Source organism: Pipistrellus hanaki, assembly GCF_964339955.1.
Source record: "Pipistrellus hanaki genome assembly, chromosome: 1".
Taxonomy (NCBI): Eukaryota; Metazoa; Chordata; class Mammalia; order Chiroptera; family Vespertilionidae; genus Pipistrellus; species Pipistrellus hanaki.
In genome coordinates this window covers 92,474,635-92,490,967 of record NC_140503.1, presented here as the reverse complement: position 1 = coordinate 92,490,967, position 16,333 = coordinate 92,474,635, and the positions used below count along the sequence as shown (strand labels likewise).

The 16,333-nt window shown below is 36.4% G+C and overlaps 2 protein-coding genes across 2 annotated transcripts in view; one reads left to right on the top strand and one right to left on the bottom strand.

Moving 5' to 3' along the window:
• The window catches only part of LOC311618793 (uncharacterized protein), a 78,130-nt gene that overhangs the window by 38,964 nt on the left and 22,833 nt on the right, over nucleotides 1-16,333 (bottom strand). The gene's annotated exons all lie outside the window — the stretch shown is intronic.
• The window catches only part of EPC1 (enhancer of polycomb homolog 1), a 105,119-nt gene continuing 98,937 nt past the window's right edge, over nucleotides 10,152-16,333 (top strand). Inside the window, exon 1 of the mRNA XM_084875859.1 lies at nucleotides 10,152-10,284. The gene's annotated coding sequence lies outside the window, so the exon portion shown is untranslated. The remainder of the gene's footprint in view (nucleotides 10,285-16,333) is intronic.

The following is a 16,333-nucleotide window of genomic DNA, read 5'->3' as shown; positions in this document are numbered from 1 at the left end:
AAGGGAGTTAAATGAAGTTGAAGCTAGCAGCTTATCAGAGAAATAATTCAGAGTAATGGTAAGGATGTTTAAACGGCTGGATAACAAATACACACAACTCAATGACAAATACACACAACTTAATGAGAACTATAAGGAGCTGAATGAGAATGTCACCAACATGAAAAACAACCAAGAGGACATGAAGAACAACATAGTTGCAACAAAGAACACAATGGAAGGCTTAAACAGTACGCTAAAAGAAATTGAGGACCACATCGGCGAATTAGAAGAGAAGATAGGAAAAAAATGAACAAACACAGCAGCAACTGGAAAGAAGACTTAAAAAGCAGGAGGAGAGCCTAGGGGAACTTTGGGACAACACAAAATGAAAAAATATTTGCATAATAAGATTACCAGAAGGAGAGGAAGAGAATCAAGAAATAGAAAAAGTGTTTGAAGAAATAATGACAGAAAACTTCCCTGATATTGGCAAGAAAAAAAAAACTATCCAAGTCCAAGAAATACATAGAATCCCAAACAAGTTGAACTCCAAAAGACTGATACCAAGACATATCATAATTAAATTGGCAAACACCAATGACAAAGTAAGAATCTTAAAGGCTGCCAGAGAGAGACAGAAAGTTACCTACAAGGGATCTCCTATTAAAATATCAACTGATTTCTCAACAGAAACACATCAGGCCAGAAGGGAATGGAATGAAATATACAAAGTGATGCAGGATAAGGGACTGAATTCAAGAATACTAAACCCAGCAAGGCTGTCACTCAAAATTAAAGGTGGAATCAGGAACTTCACAGACAAAAAAAGGCTAAGAGAGTTTATCACTACCAAGCAAGCAATGCAAGAAATGCTAAAGGGACTGTTGTAGAAAGAAGAAAGAGAAAGGCAAGAACAAACACAAACATTAAAGAAAAATATGACAACAAACATGTATTTGTCAATAAACATTAAATGTAGATTAAATGTACCAATTAAAAATCATAGGGTAGCTGAATGAACAAGAAAAAATGACCCATACATTTACTGTCTACAAGAGACCCACCTCAGAGCAAGGGATTCACACAGACTGACAGTGAAGGGATATAAAACATTTTTCAGGCAAATAAAAATGAGAAATAAGCTGGAGTTGCGATACTTATATCTGATAAAGTAGACCTTAAAGTAAAGGCCATAATAAATGATAAGGAATGCCACTACATAAACTAAAGGGAGCAATTCAACAAGAAGATATAATTCTGGTAAACATATATGCACCCAATACAGGAGCACCCAAATACATAAAAAAATAAAATAAAAAAAAAATTCCTGGAAGATATCAAGAGAGATCGAAAACAATACAATCATAGTAGGAGACTTTAAGACACCACTGACATCACTGGATAAATCCTCTAGAAAAAAAAATCAACAAAGAAACAGCAATTCTAAATGTTTCACTAGATAAGATGAACCTACTTGACATCTTCAGAGAATTTCACTCCAAAGCCATGGAATATACATTCTTCTCAAGTGCACATGGGGCATTTTCAAAAATAGACCGCATATTGGCTTACAAGAAAAGTCTTCTCAAATTCAAGAAGATTGAAATCATATCAAGCATTTTCTCAGATCAACAATGGCATAATATTTGAAATAAACTACAATAAAAAATTCCAAAAAATTCAAATACTTGGAATCTGAATATCATCCTATTAAACAATGATTGTGTTATCAAATGAAATCAAAGAAGAAATTTTAACAATTCTGGAAAATAATGACAATAAAAACACAACAATGCTGTGGGACACAATGAAAACAGTCTTGAGAGGGAAGTTTATAGCTCTACAGGCCTACATCAAAAAACAAGAAAAAAAGGCAATAAATCCTCTAACTCAACAACTCAAAGAATTAGAAAGAGAGCAGCAAGAAAATCCCAGTGTAAGCAGAAGGAAGGAAATAATAAAGATCAGAGCAGAAATGAATGACAAAGACAAAACAGGACAAAAGATCAACAAAACGAAGAGCTGGTTCTTTGAAAGGATAAGCAAGGTTGATGAACTTTTAGCCAGGCTCACCAAGAAGCAAATAGAGAGGATCTAAATAAACAAAATCAGAAATGAAAGAGGTGAAATACAACAGACTGCACAGAAATACAAAACATTGTTAAAAAATACTATGAAGAACTTTATTCTAACAAACTATACAACTTGAAGGAAATGGACACATTCCTAGAAAAATACAACCTTCCAAAACTCACTCAGGAAGATTCTAAAAATATTAATAAGCTAATAACTATGAAAGTCACTGAAGTCGTCATCAAAAAGTTTCCTGCAAACAAAAGTCCAGGGCCAGAGTGCTTTACAGGGGAGTTTTACCAAACATTCAAGGAAGAACTAAAACCTATCCTCCTCAGACTATTTCAGAAAATTTAAGAGGAAGAAACACTTCCAAGCTCATTCTATGAAGCTGGCATCACCCTAATAATAAACCAGATAAAGACAACACAATGAAAGAGAATTACAAGCTAATATCCATCATGAACATAGATGCCAAAATCCTCAACAAGATTCTAGCAAATCGAATCCAGTAGTACATCAGAAAGATTATACACATGACCAAGTAGGATTTATCCTGGAGATGCAAAGATGGTACTATATCTGCAAATCAATAAACATAATACATCACATGAACAAATTGAGAGATTAAAATCACATAGTCATATCAATTGATTCAGAAAAGCATTTGACAAAATCCAACACCGTTTCTTGATAAAAACTCTCAGGAAAGTGGGAATAGAAGGATAATATCTCAACATAATAAAAGCCATATATGACAATCCCACAGCCAACATCATACTCAATGAGCAAAAACAAACAAACAAACAAAAAAACATTTCCCCTAAGAACAGAAACAAGACAGGGATTCCTACTCTCACCACTCCTGTTTGACATAGTACTGGAATTACTAGCCATTGAAATCAGACAAGAAGTAGAAATAAAAGGTATCCAAATTGGAAAAGAAGAAGTAAAACTAGCCGTATTTGCAGATGGCATGATACTACATATAAAACCCTAAAAACTCCATAAAAAATTATTAGATTTAATAAGTGATCTTGGCAATATAGCAGGATACAAAATTAACACCAAGAAATCTATGGCATTTCTATACACCAATAGTGAACTTACAGAAAGAGAAACTAAAAAAGCAATCCTTTTTACCATCCCAGAAAAAAAAAATTAAGATACCTAAGAATTAACTTAACTAGCGGGAAGGAGATAAAAGCTACAGACTGTGCTGGACCCCAGTTCCGAGGGCACTGAACCCCAGTTCTGGGCAAGACCTTGGGGACCCAGGCTCATGCAGAGGGAATCTAGGCTGTAAGGTGGAGCAGCGAAAGGCAGTTCCGTAGGCTCGCACCTTGTGCACAGAGGACGGACTGTTGACTCTGCTGTTAGATTGCCCTAGCGGGAAGGAGACAAAAGCTCCAGACTGTGCTGAATCCCAGTTCCAAGGGCACTGAACCCCAGTTCTAGGCCAGACCCTGGGGACTCAGGCTCATACGGAGGGAATCTGGGCTGTAAGGCAGAAACTTAAGGGAGTGGGGAAAGGCAATCCCAGAGGCACACATATTTTGCACAGATGGACTGTTGACTGTGACACTGGATTGCCCTAGCAGGAAGGAGACAAAAGCTCCGGACTGTTCTGAACCCCACTTCCAACCCCCCTTCCAACTGCACTGAACCCCAGTTCCGGAGTCATTGTGGGAGAGACTAGGCTGTCTGGTAGTGGGCAAAACTCGAAGGCACCTTTCTCTCAGAGGTGCTTGCAGTGAGTACAGAAGGACACTGAGGAACACTGAGACTCAGGAACCTCATAGGGTGGGTCTGAGGGAAGCCAAGGCTCCATCCTGAAACTCTGCCCCATCTAAGCTGAGCACAGAGCTTTTGCAATTTTCCAAGTCTAATCGAATAAAACTGTCTCCCAGCATAGACACAGCTGATCCTCACAGCCAATTGGCCTGGAGCTCAGTTCCTCCCAGTGATACCAACAACAATCAAGACTTAACTACAAGAAGGCTGTACACACAGTCCACAAAGGGGTGCACCAAGAGTGTCCACCTCAGGTAACTGGGAGGCTGACCCACTGAACCATATAGGACACCTTAGAACACAAAGCCACCCTACCAGCTCAGGGAAGCAGCAAAAATGCCAAGACAAGGAAACAGATCACAATCAAAAGAAATGGAGGGCAAAAAGCGACTGGATAGAGTTCAAAACCACACTTAAAAGGTTTTTCAAGAATTTCCTAGAAAAGGCCGATAAAATAAATGAGACCTATGAGGATATAAAAAGGGATCAACTAGAAATAAAGAATACATTGTCTGAAATAAAAAAATACATATTATACAGGGTCCTAAAAACAGAATGGAAGTTCACAAGAATCAATGGAAGTTCACAAGAAGTTCACAAGTTCACAAAATAAAGAATCAAGTCAAAGATTTGGAACATAAAGAGCCAGAGGACACACCTCCACAGAAGCAAAAAGACAAGAGAATCCAGAAAGTTGAAGATAATGTAAGAAACCTCTGGGACAACTTCAAGCGAACCAACATCAGAATTATGGGGATGCCAGAAGAAGAGAGAGAGCAAGATACTGAAAATGTACTGGAAGAAATAGTGACAGAAAACTTCCCCCACCTGGTGAAACAAATAGACATACAAGTTCAGGAAGCGCACAGAACCCCAAACAAAAGGAATCCAAAGAGGACCACACCAAGACACATCATCATTAAAATGCCAGGAGCAAAAGACAAAGAGAGAATATTAAAAGCAGCAAGAGAAAAGCAGGTAAAGGAGCACCCAAACGATTGTCAGCTGATTTCTCAACAGAAACCATGCAGGCCAGACAGGAATGGCAAGAAATATTCAAGGTGATGAATAGCAAGAACCTACAGCCAAAAATACTCTACCCAGCAAAGCTATCACTCAGAATCGAAGGCCAGATAAAGAGCTTCACAAATAAAAAAATGCTAAAGGAGTTCATCACCACCAAACCAGAATTATATGAATTGCTGAAGGGAGTTCTTTAGGAAGAGGAAGAAAATAAAGTTAAAAATTATGAACAAATACATAACTTTCAACAAGTGAATTTAAAAGCCAAGGGAATTAAAAAAATCTGATGAACAATATTAACTGGTGAATATAATAGAATCAGAGTTATGAAAGGGGAGTGAATTGATGATTCTTGGGGAAAGGGGAGTGGGGGTGCGGGAAGAGACTGAACATAAACTGTATACCTATGGATGAGGACAATGGGTTGTGGGGAAAGGGCAGAGGGTGGGGTGGGAACCTGGTGGAGGGGAGCAATGGAGGGGGAAAAATGAGGAACATTTGTAATAATATGAACAATAAAGATTTTTTTTTTAAATAAAAAAATAAAATCACAATAAGGTATCACCTCACACCTGTCAGAATAGCTACAATCAACAAATCAACAAATGGCAATCCCTTGCAAGATGTGGAGAAAAGGAAACCCTAGTATACTACTGGTGGGAATGCAGACTGATATAAGCACTATGAAAAATAGTATGGAATTTCCTCAAAAAATTAAATATAGAACTCCTATTTCACCCAGTGATTCCACTTCTAGGAATATATCCTAGGAGACCTGAAACACCAATCAGAAAAATGTATGCATGCCTATGTTCATGGCATTGTTATTTACAATAGCTAAAATCTGGAAACAGCTCAAGTGCCCATCAGTAGATAAAAGGATAAAAAAGCTGTGGCACATTTATACCATGGAATACTATGTAGCAGTAACAAAGAAGGATGACTTACCCTTTGGGATAGCCTGGAGGGACCTTTAGGGTATTATGCTAAGCAAAGTAAGCCAGTCAGAGTAAGACAAGTATCACATGATCTCACTCATGAGTGGAATTTAATGAACAAAATAAATAGATGAACGGAGTGGATCCAGAGAGACTGAAGCATGTAACAGAGTGGGGAATATCAGAAGGAAGGCAGGGAAGGATGAATGGGTGGGATTTAATCAACCAAAAATCTTGCATAAACCATGGACACAGAAAATTGAACACAGGACCTTGGGTGGGGAATAGGAATGGGCTGGAGAGGATCAATGGCGGGAAAAGGGGACATATGTAATATTATCCTATCTAACAAAGAAGGAATATGCTAAATGACCCTCCCGCTGTGGCAAAGATGGAGGCGCCTACAGTGAGAGAATAAGGAGAGAATATGCTAATTGACTGCCCGCCCTCAAAGATGACGGTGCCCATAGCCACAAGATAGCAGTGCCCAGTCCCCTCAGCTCAGCTGGGGCAGCAAGCACATGGCAAGGCTGGGCCTGCCCATTCTCTGAAGTCCCCAGTCATCTCAGTCCCCCCAGCCATCCAGGGCTGGCCCGAGGTGCAGGCAAGACTTGGATGGCAGCTGCCTAGGTGTCCCTCCCCTCCCCCCCCCCCCAAGCTCAGGTAGTCAGGGCCTGCGGAGGCTTGCGCTGCTGGCAGTGAAAGCAGCAGAGGTGTGATGGGGTGTTGCCTTTCCCTTATGGCTGGGTTGCCTCCACCCCTGAGGGCTCCTGGACTGTGAGAGAGGGCAGGCCTTTTGTTAAGTTCCTTATATATTTTGAAAATTAACCCTTTATCAGATGAATCATTACCAAATATATTCTTCTATACAGTGGCCCCCCTTTTCATTTTGTTGGTTTCTTTCACTGTGCAGAAGCTTTTTATTTTGATGTAGTTCCACTTGTTTATTTCTCTTAGTTTCCTTTGCCCTAGGAGATGTATCCATAAACATATTACCATGAGAGATTTTGTTTCCTATGGTTCCTTGTAGGATTTTTATGGTTTCCCAACTTATATTTAAGTCTTTTATCTATTTTGAGTTTATTCTTTGACAACTGAACACTTTTAAATGAGTTATAGTATTTGATGACAAAGCTGAGGCTACTTATAGCCTGTTTTAATCTCATTTAGTGTGATTATATTCTATTGCAAAATATTATTGTATTCAGTTATGAGGTGCTACATCATATTACTAGCATAAAATTATTAGATTTAGATGATCAGATTTCTTGCATTTCATAAGTTTCTCTTCTCAGCCTGCCACAAGACAGGAATAAAGTAGTTACTGATTTTAACAGGGAAAATACTTTGAAGGTTACTCCTATTGGTTGTATTAAGAATTGCACTTGGCTAGGAGGAAGGGACCCCATGAATGGTGCTTATCTCTCATGTAAAAATAAATAAATAAATAAATAAATAAATAAACAAACAAACTCTGGATGGAAAGGAGGCACTGAAAAAAAAAAAAAAAAAGAAAAGAAAGAGAAGAAAAACAGGAGGAGTTGGGAGCCTGAATCACCGAGGGGGGGGGGGCGGGGGGGGGGGCATGGCCAGCCTGAAAACAGCCATCAGCCCCTCACCCAGGCTGGCCAGGCACCCCAGTAAGGACCCCCACCCTGAATGGGGTGTGGCCAGCCTGAAAACAGCCCTCATCCCCTCACCCTGTCAGTGGGGGGGGAACGTGTGGGTGAGCAGGCCAGCAGGGAGGGTAGTTGGGGGTGATTAGGCTGCGGGGACATTTGAAGGTGAGCAGGCCAGTGGCGGAGGCAATTGAAGGCAAGCAGGCTAGCAGAGTGGTTAGGGGGAATCAGGCAGGCAGGCAAGTGAGCCGTTAGGAGCCAGCAGTCTCAGATAGTGAGAGAGATGTCTGACTGCTGGTTTAGGCCCAATCCCTGTAAACTGGCAGTAGGACATCCCTCAAGGGGTCCCAGATTGGAGAGGGTGCAGGCTGGGCTGAGGGACACCCCCCCTCCTGCATGAATTTCGTGCAGCAAGCCTCTAGTCTATAGATAATAAGGTAGATAATATATGTATATATATGTGTGTATATATACATAAATTATATTTGTATAATATGTATGTATAGATACATATTTAGATGTATATGGATATACAGGGGTGGGGGAAGGGATGGAGGAGAAAAGAGCAAGATGGAGAAACAAAAATATATAATAAAAATGGCACCTGGCAAATTTATCCCATTTGAAATAACACCATTTGAAAATTTCTGAAGAATTTTAGTCTACTCTCTTCATTAGATGACTTCTTAAAAATGTTTTCCTGGTTTCAATCAAATATCATTGAAATGTACTCTTAAGGCCACTATCAGTGAGATCACAACATAAGATGAAAATATAGGTATTTTCCTCACTACGGTTATTCATTAAGTACATCTTAATCTGAGTCTTTCATTATCTACTTCAGTTGATGATAAAGCTAGGGCAGTAGGTATCATGCAGAGAAGGGATCTAGCTCAGGTTCTAGTTACATTGGCCAAGGACCCATGTCTGTAGGTGACCTGCCTAGCAAAAATTCAAAGTCTCTCTGAATATATAGTGATCTCTGCCTCCTGGTTTACCATGAGCAGTCTCTATTTATTCCAGTGGAACTAACCTGTTTCCCCGAAAATAAGACAGTGTCTTATATTAATTTTTTTTCTCCCAAAGTTGCGCTAGGTCTTATTTTCAGTGGATGTCTTATTTTCGGGGAAACACGGTAGTTAGTAATACGCCCCTTTCACTCTCAAAAACTGTCCTGGTTTAGACAATAAATTATATAGTCATCCCAGCTGTAGTTCTCTAAGTATGTTAGCTATTGAATGTCAGGAAAGGATAGAAATAGAAAGTGTGTGTGTGTGTGTGTGTGTGTGTGTGTGTGTGTGTGTGTATCTGGAATAAAGTCTCCTAAGGAATGCAGGCAATTCCCCACCCCTTTCTTCATCCATTTCCTTTAAACCCTGTTCTATCCTAGGGTCATTAGAAATTTAGCTGGCAAAGAATTTTATACTGATTATGTTCAGTTAAAACATTTGAAACATTTTTATATTTGCTCACTTTTGTGACTTTACATTTTTACTAATAGCATAGCATTCATACAATATTATTTTTAAAAGTTTTTTTGTTTTATTTTTATTTTAAAGCCCAGTTGCAACCAAGTACTTGACTCAACTCACAACTAGAAGCAGAACATCAAATTTCCAGCCCACTTAATTTGAAAGCCTGCCAAGATAGGTGAAAGCCCTTATAAATATGTAAAGCAGGAAGTTCAAATTACAGTCAAGTAAATCTCTAGTGATTGATGTTCTTTTCAGAACAATTAAAAAAAATAAAAATAAAGAGCAGCACATTGTAAGAGCCCCTTACCAAACGTTTCACCAGAGTTCAGACTGGACAATGTACTTTGACTACTGTATTTATTTTGGATTTTTACCACTTCCTGGAAGACGGGAGGAGGCATGGTGGGAGAATAAAAAAAAACACACAAAAAAAGTCAGTACTACAGCCATTTTGTTTGTAAGGCAGAGTGATAGAATTCTGTCAGCCACTAAAGGTTTTTGAAACTGAATTTTTAAACAGAAAAAAAAAGTATGTCCACTGATTTTAAATATTTAAATCATTATTTTATTTTATTCTTTGCAGAAATAGTAGTTATTATGGATAATAAATTGTGTGTGTGTGTGTGTGTGTGTTTTTTTTTTTTCAAGGAATTCAAGTTCGGCGAGCTAAAGGAGCCATGAATTTACAAGGTACCTCAAATAAAAAAACATTTTGATGGAAATAGTTTTCAGAGGGTTATATTTGAATAATACCGACTTTTGTGAAGTGAAAAGCAATTTGCTTATGAAAAACATTATATTCCGCAAACCCTCTCCCCACAAAACCACATACAAGAAACAAGAGTGTTCCTTAAGACGTTAAAAAGGCATTTTCCTGAGCTAATAAGCAGTCGTGAATGCTATTGTTTTGCAGTGTCACTTAACAGCAAGCTTAGACTTTTGTAATTTGCATGGCTGTGCTTTTAAAAGCCCAGTGTAAAATGGCACACATACTGCATTTCTTTCCGAGCTGCAGGAGGCGGGGGCACGGGGGATAGTGCAGACTGTAGGGACACTGCCCTCCCAGCCAATCAGAGCACGCCTGTTTGCCATCACAAAGTTGTTAACCCCAGTCTTCTGGCTGCGCTGCCTCCTCTGCTTTTAATCTTCCGTGGATATTTCTACGATTTTTCCCACAAATGCTCACAGATCCTGGAGGAAGCCACCCCATTCTGCCGCCGATCATGGAAGAAAGTATTACTTTTTATTTACCCAAAATCTTAAAGATGTTTCAAGCTCCATATGCTGCCTGGAGGCTGTTGTTTCTAGGGACACAAGTATTCAGCCTATATTGTTACAATTGTTTTTCAAGAACTGGCTTCTCCTTTGCCTGCAATAAAGGTAAGTTTGTAATTTAAAATATTTATATCTTTAAATCTTTGAAAGAAACACAAGGTAAAAATGATTTTTATTGTATTTCTTCTAACAAAACCAATCTTTGTATTTTTTTTAGCTTTGATCTGCACATTCTACTTAATCTTGTCTTTTTCTTACCTAAAGAAAAAAATATTTTTTCATTATTAAAGTGAAATATTTATAATGCAAATTATCCTTTAATTACTGTGAACTACGAGGAACTAAGCCATTTCTAGATGGATTTGTTTTGCACTAGCAATGTTGGTAATGACAAATATTTGCATATCCACTTTATAAAAATTACATATTACCTAATTTGTCCAGGATTAAATTATCAGCGGGCAAACTGATGGATGTAGTTTGTTTGTTGTATTCTTTAAGGCCTATTGTGTTTTCTTCATGGATTACTTGGAAACAAACTACAGAAAAGCTGCCCTTGGTATAACGAAGGTGGAGATGGACATAACCGGGTTTATATTAAGTTATGGCTGTTACTAAATAATGGGTCTTTTATTTGTTGATCAGATCTAAACTTGTGTTCCATGATATTGTTCGAAGCTCTTCATTAGATAATCTTTGCAGATCTATCTTGTTTTTCTCCAAAAAGGTACACTTGGGAGACATTTTGTAATTTGGGGGCCTTTTTCTAATTTTTTTTTCTTTTTGCACACGGTGGGAGATCTTTTTTGTTTTGCATTGATCTGTGTTGGTGGCGCTGTAGTGCTCCTCACCAATTTGTCAGTTTCACTAAAGAAAAAAGGAAAAAAGAGGTGGGGCAAGATTTGATCTATTATCTTATCCCTTTATTTCCTTAAAAAAAAAGTTCAATTTGGTCAGAAGAAATTATTCAGTTGTATGATTTAAATGTTTTGTGTGAACTGTGAACTATGGATGAGAGCAAGGAGCATCAGAGACAGGCATGCAGTTTACAGTTGTGTATTATCTGAGATGATTATCTCTAGGTCAGAAGTCTTCAATAATAAAGCTGCCAGTTTACTCTCTCTTGCCTCAGTAACAGCTTGCTTTTTCCAAATAATAAAATATCATACATATTAATGTCTTTTCAATTTAAGAAAATGTTTGAGTTTTATTTCACAAACATTGTAAATGTTGCATTTCATTTTGAACCTGGGGATTTCTTAAATAACTATTTTAAATTTCTCCTGGGAATTTTCTAGTAGTTTGACATATAATAATGCCTACATTATTGTGTGGTTTACTTTGATATGACACTTCAATTGAATTTATGTATATCATTTTCTTAAAGGCTAATTTTTTAAAATAAATTTTTATTATTGAAAGCATTAAAGGCTAATTTTTAAAGAACATATATACAACTGCTTTTAATATATCTAAATGCAGGATAAGTCTTTTCCATCTTTGTCCTTATTGAGCATTATCTGCTTAGAGAATATTTAGGCCCAAAGCCTTGCAAGAATAAAAATGTATATTATGATATGACATAGATTTTACTAGCCTCTGTGAATATACTAGTTGTTTATAAAGACAGTAAGTATGTCTTTTATTCAAAAAAGAAAGTGGGAGGAATCGATTGTTGTACCTAAAAATATATTATTTTTCCAAGTAATATATGAAAAATATATTGAATAATCATGGAAAGTGAGTAATCTTTACTTATTAAATGTAGCATACAGAAATTAAAACAATAGTATCCTAGATCACCTTTTCACACAATTGAATATATTATTTCTTGAGAGAGTAAAAATTTCTGAATTATTGTGTTATTCACTTTGTAAATGTTCATTTCACTAATCGTTTAAAATTCTAAAGAAAAAGAATGTGTGAAAATGACTAAAAATAGTATTTCTGATATCTGTGACTCTATAATTTATCTGTTTAAGGTCCTTTCCTTGAACTTCAAAAATAATTATGTATTATGCCTATATTTCATTTATACTATGCTATAAAAAATTTTAAATGTTCACTGTAACATTTTATCTTTTTGTAAAATTGAAATGTTCCCATCAAGACTAGTTATTAAAATATAGATTATTTATTGAATGAAATACTGCAGGTATAAACTTATTATCTAACCCTCTGGTTATGATGGAGAGTTTAGTTCTCTAAAGTTGATCTATTGAAAACAGTATACTTGCCAGTATTTTAATTGCTAAAATATTCTGTTATTCAGCTGGTGATATTTTAAATTTTAATTTGTGAAAACTAAAAATGTTTATGTAAGGTAGCCCCCCTTATAAAAAACAAACTGACGCTATGAAGTCCGTATGTAACTATGCAATGCTCTTTGTTCTCTCACACCATTGACTGTTACATCATTGATTATGAAGTAACCATTATAGTTAAATCTTCACTTAAAAAAATCATCCAGATATTTATGTTAAAGATATTTTCCTATCTGTGATTCTTAAATCACTATGTAAATAAGGAGGTTTAAATCTATAAGGCAAAAACAGTTAATTTTTATATTTTCCATTTTTAAATCTACCTTGTGCTTCATTTTAGTTATTCTTTGGATGTTGTCTTTTTTAATTGACAACATTTCTGTAGGCATTTAGTTCATGAGTTTGGTGTGAAAATGATTAGAATTATTATAATAAATGATGCTTTAAGCATGACAAATCTTTACTTATTAAATGTAGCATACAGAAAACTCAGGTTTTCATGTAATAGTTACTAGATTATGAACAAGTAATTATTTTTTTAGTTCCCATTTTTATAAATGTTACATTTCTCTCTGCATACCAGAGATTTTAAGCAGGTAGTAAAATTGACTATATTAAAATATCATATTTTTCACCCTACCCATTACTCTGATGAAGGGAAGGGTCCCTGAGTAGTGAAATGGCCAAAAAACAGGTTGCAGGAAGAAGAAATAAATAATGCCAAAGACATGGAGAATCTGTAAATCAGATTCTAAACAACAAACCTCAGAAAAATGAACTTGAAATTATGAAGGTTGGTCAATAGCAAATAAACTGAGAATTTTATTTAAACTCAATGCAATCAACCCACATGATTTTAAATTTACTAACTTGTATTCATTAGTATTGCTAAAGGTTGAGAAAATTTTCAGGTTAACCAAACCTATTAGGAAAGATGAGTTAACAAAGACAAGAAATATTTATAGAGATAATAAGAAGACCTAACATAAAATACTGAAAATATTAGCCAAGACCAATCTAATATATTTTGGAATGAACTCTTTTAGAAGAACAAAAAAATAGCTAAAAATTTTGCCCTCTGAAAATCAACTTTAATACAGGTCTGAAATTGTATGTTCTTAATTTTACCCACTTCTTGTGTATATTTTCTGTATAGATTCATTCACTACTCTCCTCAGCATGGTTTTGCCAAGGAAGAGAAGGAGAAAATTATAGACAAAAATGGATGTTTATGTTATAACTTTGTTTTTTCTTTCCAAAAAATATTCTCAAATGGAGAATATAAAGGGAAAGTAAAGCAAAAATACAGTTTCTTTATGAAAAAGATTTTTTTAAAAAGGATGTACTGTATAGCTTTAACATTTATTTTTATTTGGGGTTGGTTTGTTCTAGAATTTCCTCCTGTTTGGTATGTGCTATTATGCCAAGATGTTAGGATACAATATTAAGAAAAAGAGGGGAAAATCTCTTATGGAGTTTATAGTTCAATATGGTTCAAAGTTCTAAGGATACTTTAAATCTAATGTCTTAAATGTGAGAGATTCCCATCCTATATAATAAAAGGCTAATATGCAAATCAACCGAATGGCAGGATGACCGGTCACTATGACGCAAACTGACCACCAGGGGGCAGACACTTAACGCAGGAGCTGCCCCCTGGTAATCAGTGTGCTCCCACAGGGGGAGCGCCACTTAACCAGAAGCTAGGCTCACAGCTGAGGAGCACAGCGAAGGGTGGCCTCTCCCACCTCTGCGACAGTGCTAAGGATCCTTCGGCAGACACCCCCTGAGGAGGTCATGGACTGTGAGAGGATGCATGCTGGGCTGAAGGACTACACCCAAGTGCATGAATGTTGTGTACTGGGCTTCTAGTTTGATAATAAAGGCCAAATAATATCTCTAAAGTAAATTTTTAAAACTTAAATCTGTTAAATAATATTTAACAAATGTCCTTCTATTGAAGGACCATTATTTGGGTATCAGATATTCACACATTGAGGGGAAAATAGTCCTCAGATTCTAGATATGACCCAAATAAATATGACCATCTACATAAATAGATTGCCACCCAGTGCAAATTACTATTGCAAAGTGAGAAATAAAACATTAACTTATTTGCTTGAGAAGAGAGACAAAGGGAATTACTCTGGTAGTAAGAATTTTGGGCATGTCCTTGTGAGGTCCATGTAATGAAAACTTTTTTCAAATGTGGTAGAGCCTCAGTTTGTACATTTTACACCCATGTCATGAAATAAATGTCAACATAAACATAAATTGTAAAATGAAAAAGGGAAATATAATTATAGTATTGAAGTATTATATCAAATTTAAAATATTTTTTATTTTGAAATCTGTAATACTTTTAATAGTATATAACAGAAATTTATAAATAAAAATAAATACTTTAATTTATGAAGATAATATAATTACATGTTTAGCTAATGATTAATTAAGCACATCAGTTATGTAGCAGGAAAGTGTATACAGATCAATTGGAGGAGAAGACATTATTCATTAGGATTCTCTGTATGTGGCTTAAGATACCTCAAGAATAAAGTCACCAAATCATTTTGTCATAGAGCCAATTAAATCTACTAGCTAGATGTAGTATATCATTTAGTTGGCTTTTATGATAACATAGAGTTCTACTGAAAGTGGCATAAAAAATGATATTGATTATTTAAACTAATTGATAAGAAACAAGGCATTTCTAGTTTTAATTCAGTAGCTCAACAGAGTTATCAAGTTTCTTGATAGGCTTCACTCTTTTGTTTAAATATATTTTATTGATTTTTTTACAGAGAGGAAGGGAGAGGGAGAGGAATAAAAAATCAGAAACATTGATGAGAGAGAAACATTGATTCACCTGCCTTCTGCACACTCCCTACTGGGGATGTGCCCACAACCAAGGTACATGCCCTTGACCAGAATCAAACCTGGGGCCATTCAGTCATCAGGCCGACTCTCTATCCACTTAGCCAAACTGGTCAGGGCAGTTTTCACTCTTTTACAGTACCATAATGTCAGCAATGTCTCCTCTTAGTAACAAAATGGCTGCTGCAGCTCCAAACATCATATTCTGATATTACAATTTCCAAAGGGAGGAGAGTTTCTGTTATGCATCTATAATAATAGAAGCATAATATGCTAATTAGACCAGACAGCTGAATGACATTCCGGATGTCCAGGCTGGGTATTCAGTGCTCTATATGGTTAGCTCCTATTTGCTTTGTATAAACTTTAATTGCTTTGTATAAACATTCTTGAGTGATAAAACATGAATACCTGTTTTTATAGAGACCATACTGGTTACAGATGCATCTAATTAAAAAAAAAAAAACACACACACACAAAACTAAATCCAAATTTTAATTAGAGCTTACTAGGTTCCAGCCTCTAGGCTAAATGATACCTTTATTATTCCTTTAAATCCTCACACAAATGCTGAAGATAGAAAAATTATTATACCCATTCTGTAAGTGAGGAAACTGAAGCTTAAAGTTTGGGCTCAGTTACACAGTAAATAAAAAAATCTAGTTTAAAACTGGGAAAACTGGGTGGGCATGGGTCAGTGGTTGAGCATCGACCTATGAACCAGAAGGTAATGGTTCCCAATTCTTGGTCAGGGCACACACCCAGGTTGTGAATTCGATCCCCAGTGGGGGGCATGCAACAGGCAGCCGATCAATAATTCTCTATCATTGATGTTTCTCTCTTTCTCTCTCTCTCTCTCTCTCCCTTCCTCTCTGAAATCAATCCTACATAATAAAAGCCTAATATGCAAATTGACTGAACAGTGGAATGTGATGTGCACTGACCACCAGGGGGTAAACACTCAACACAGGAGCTCCCCCTGTTGGTCAGTGTGCTCCCACAGCGGGAGCCGGGCT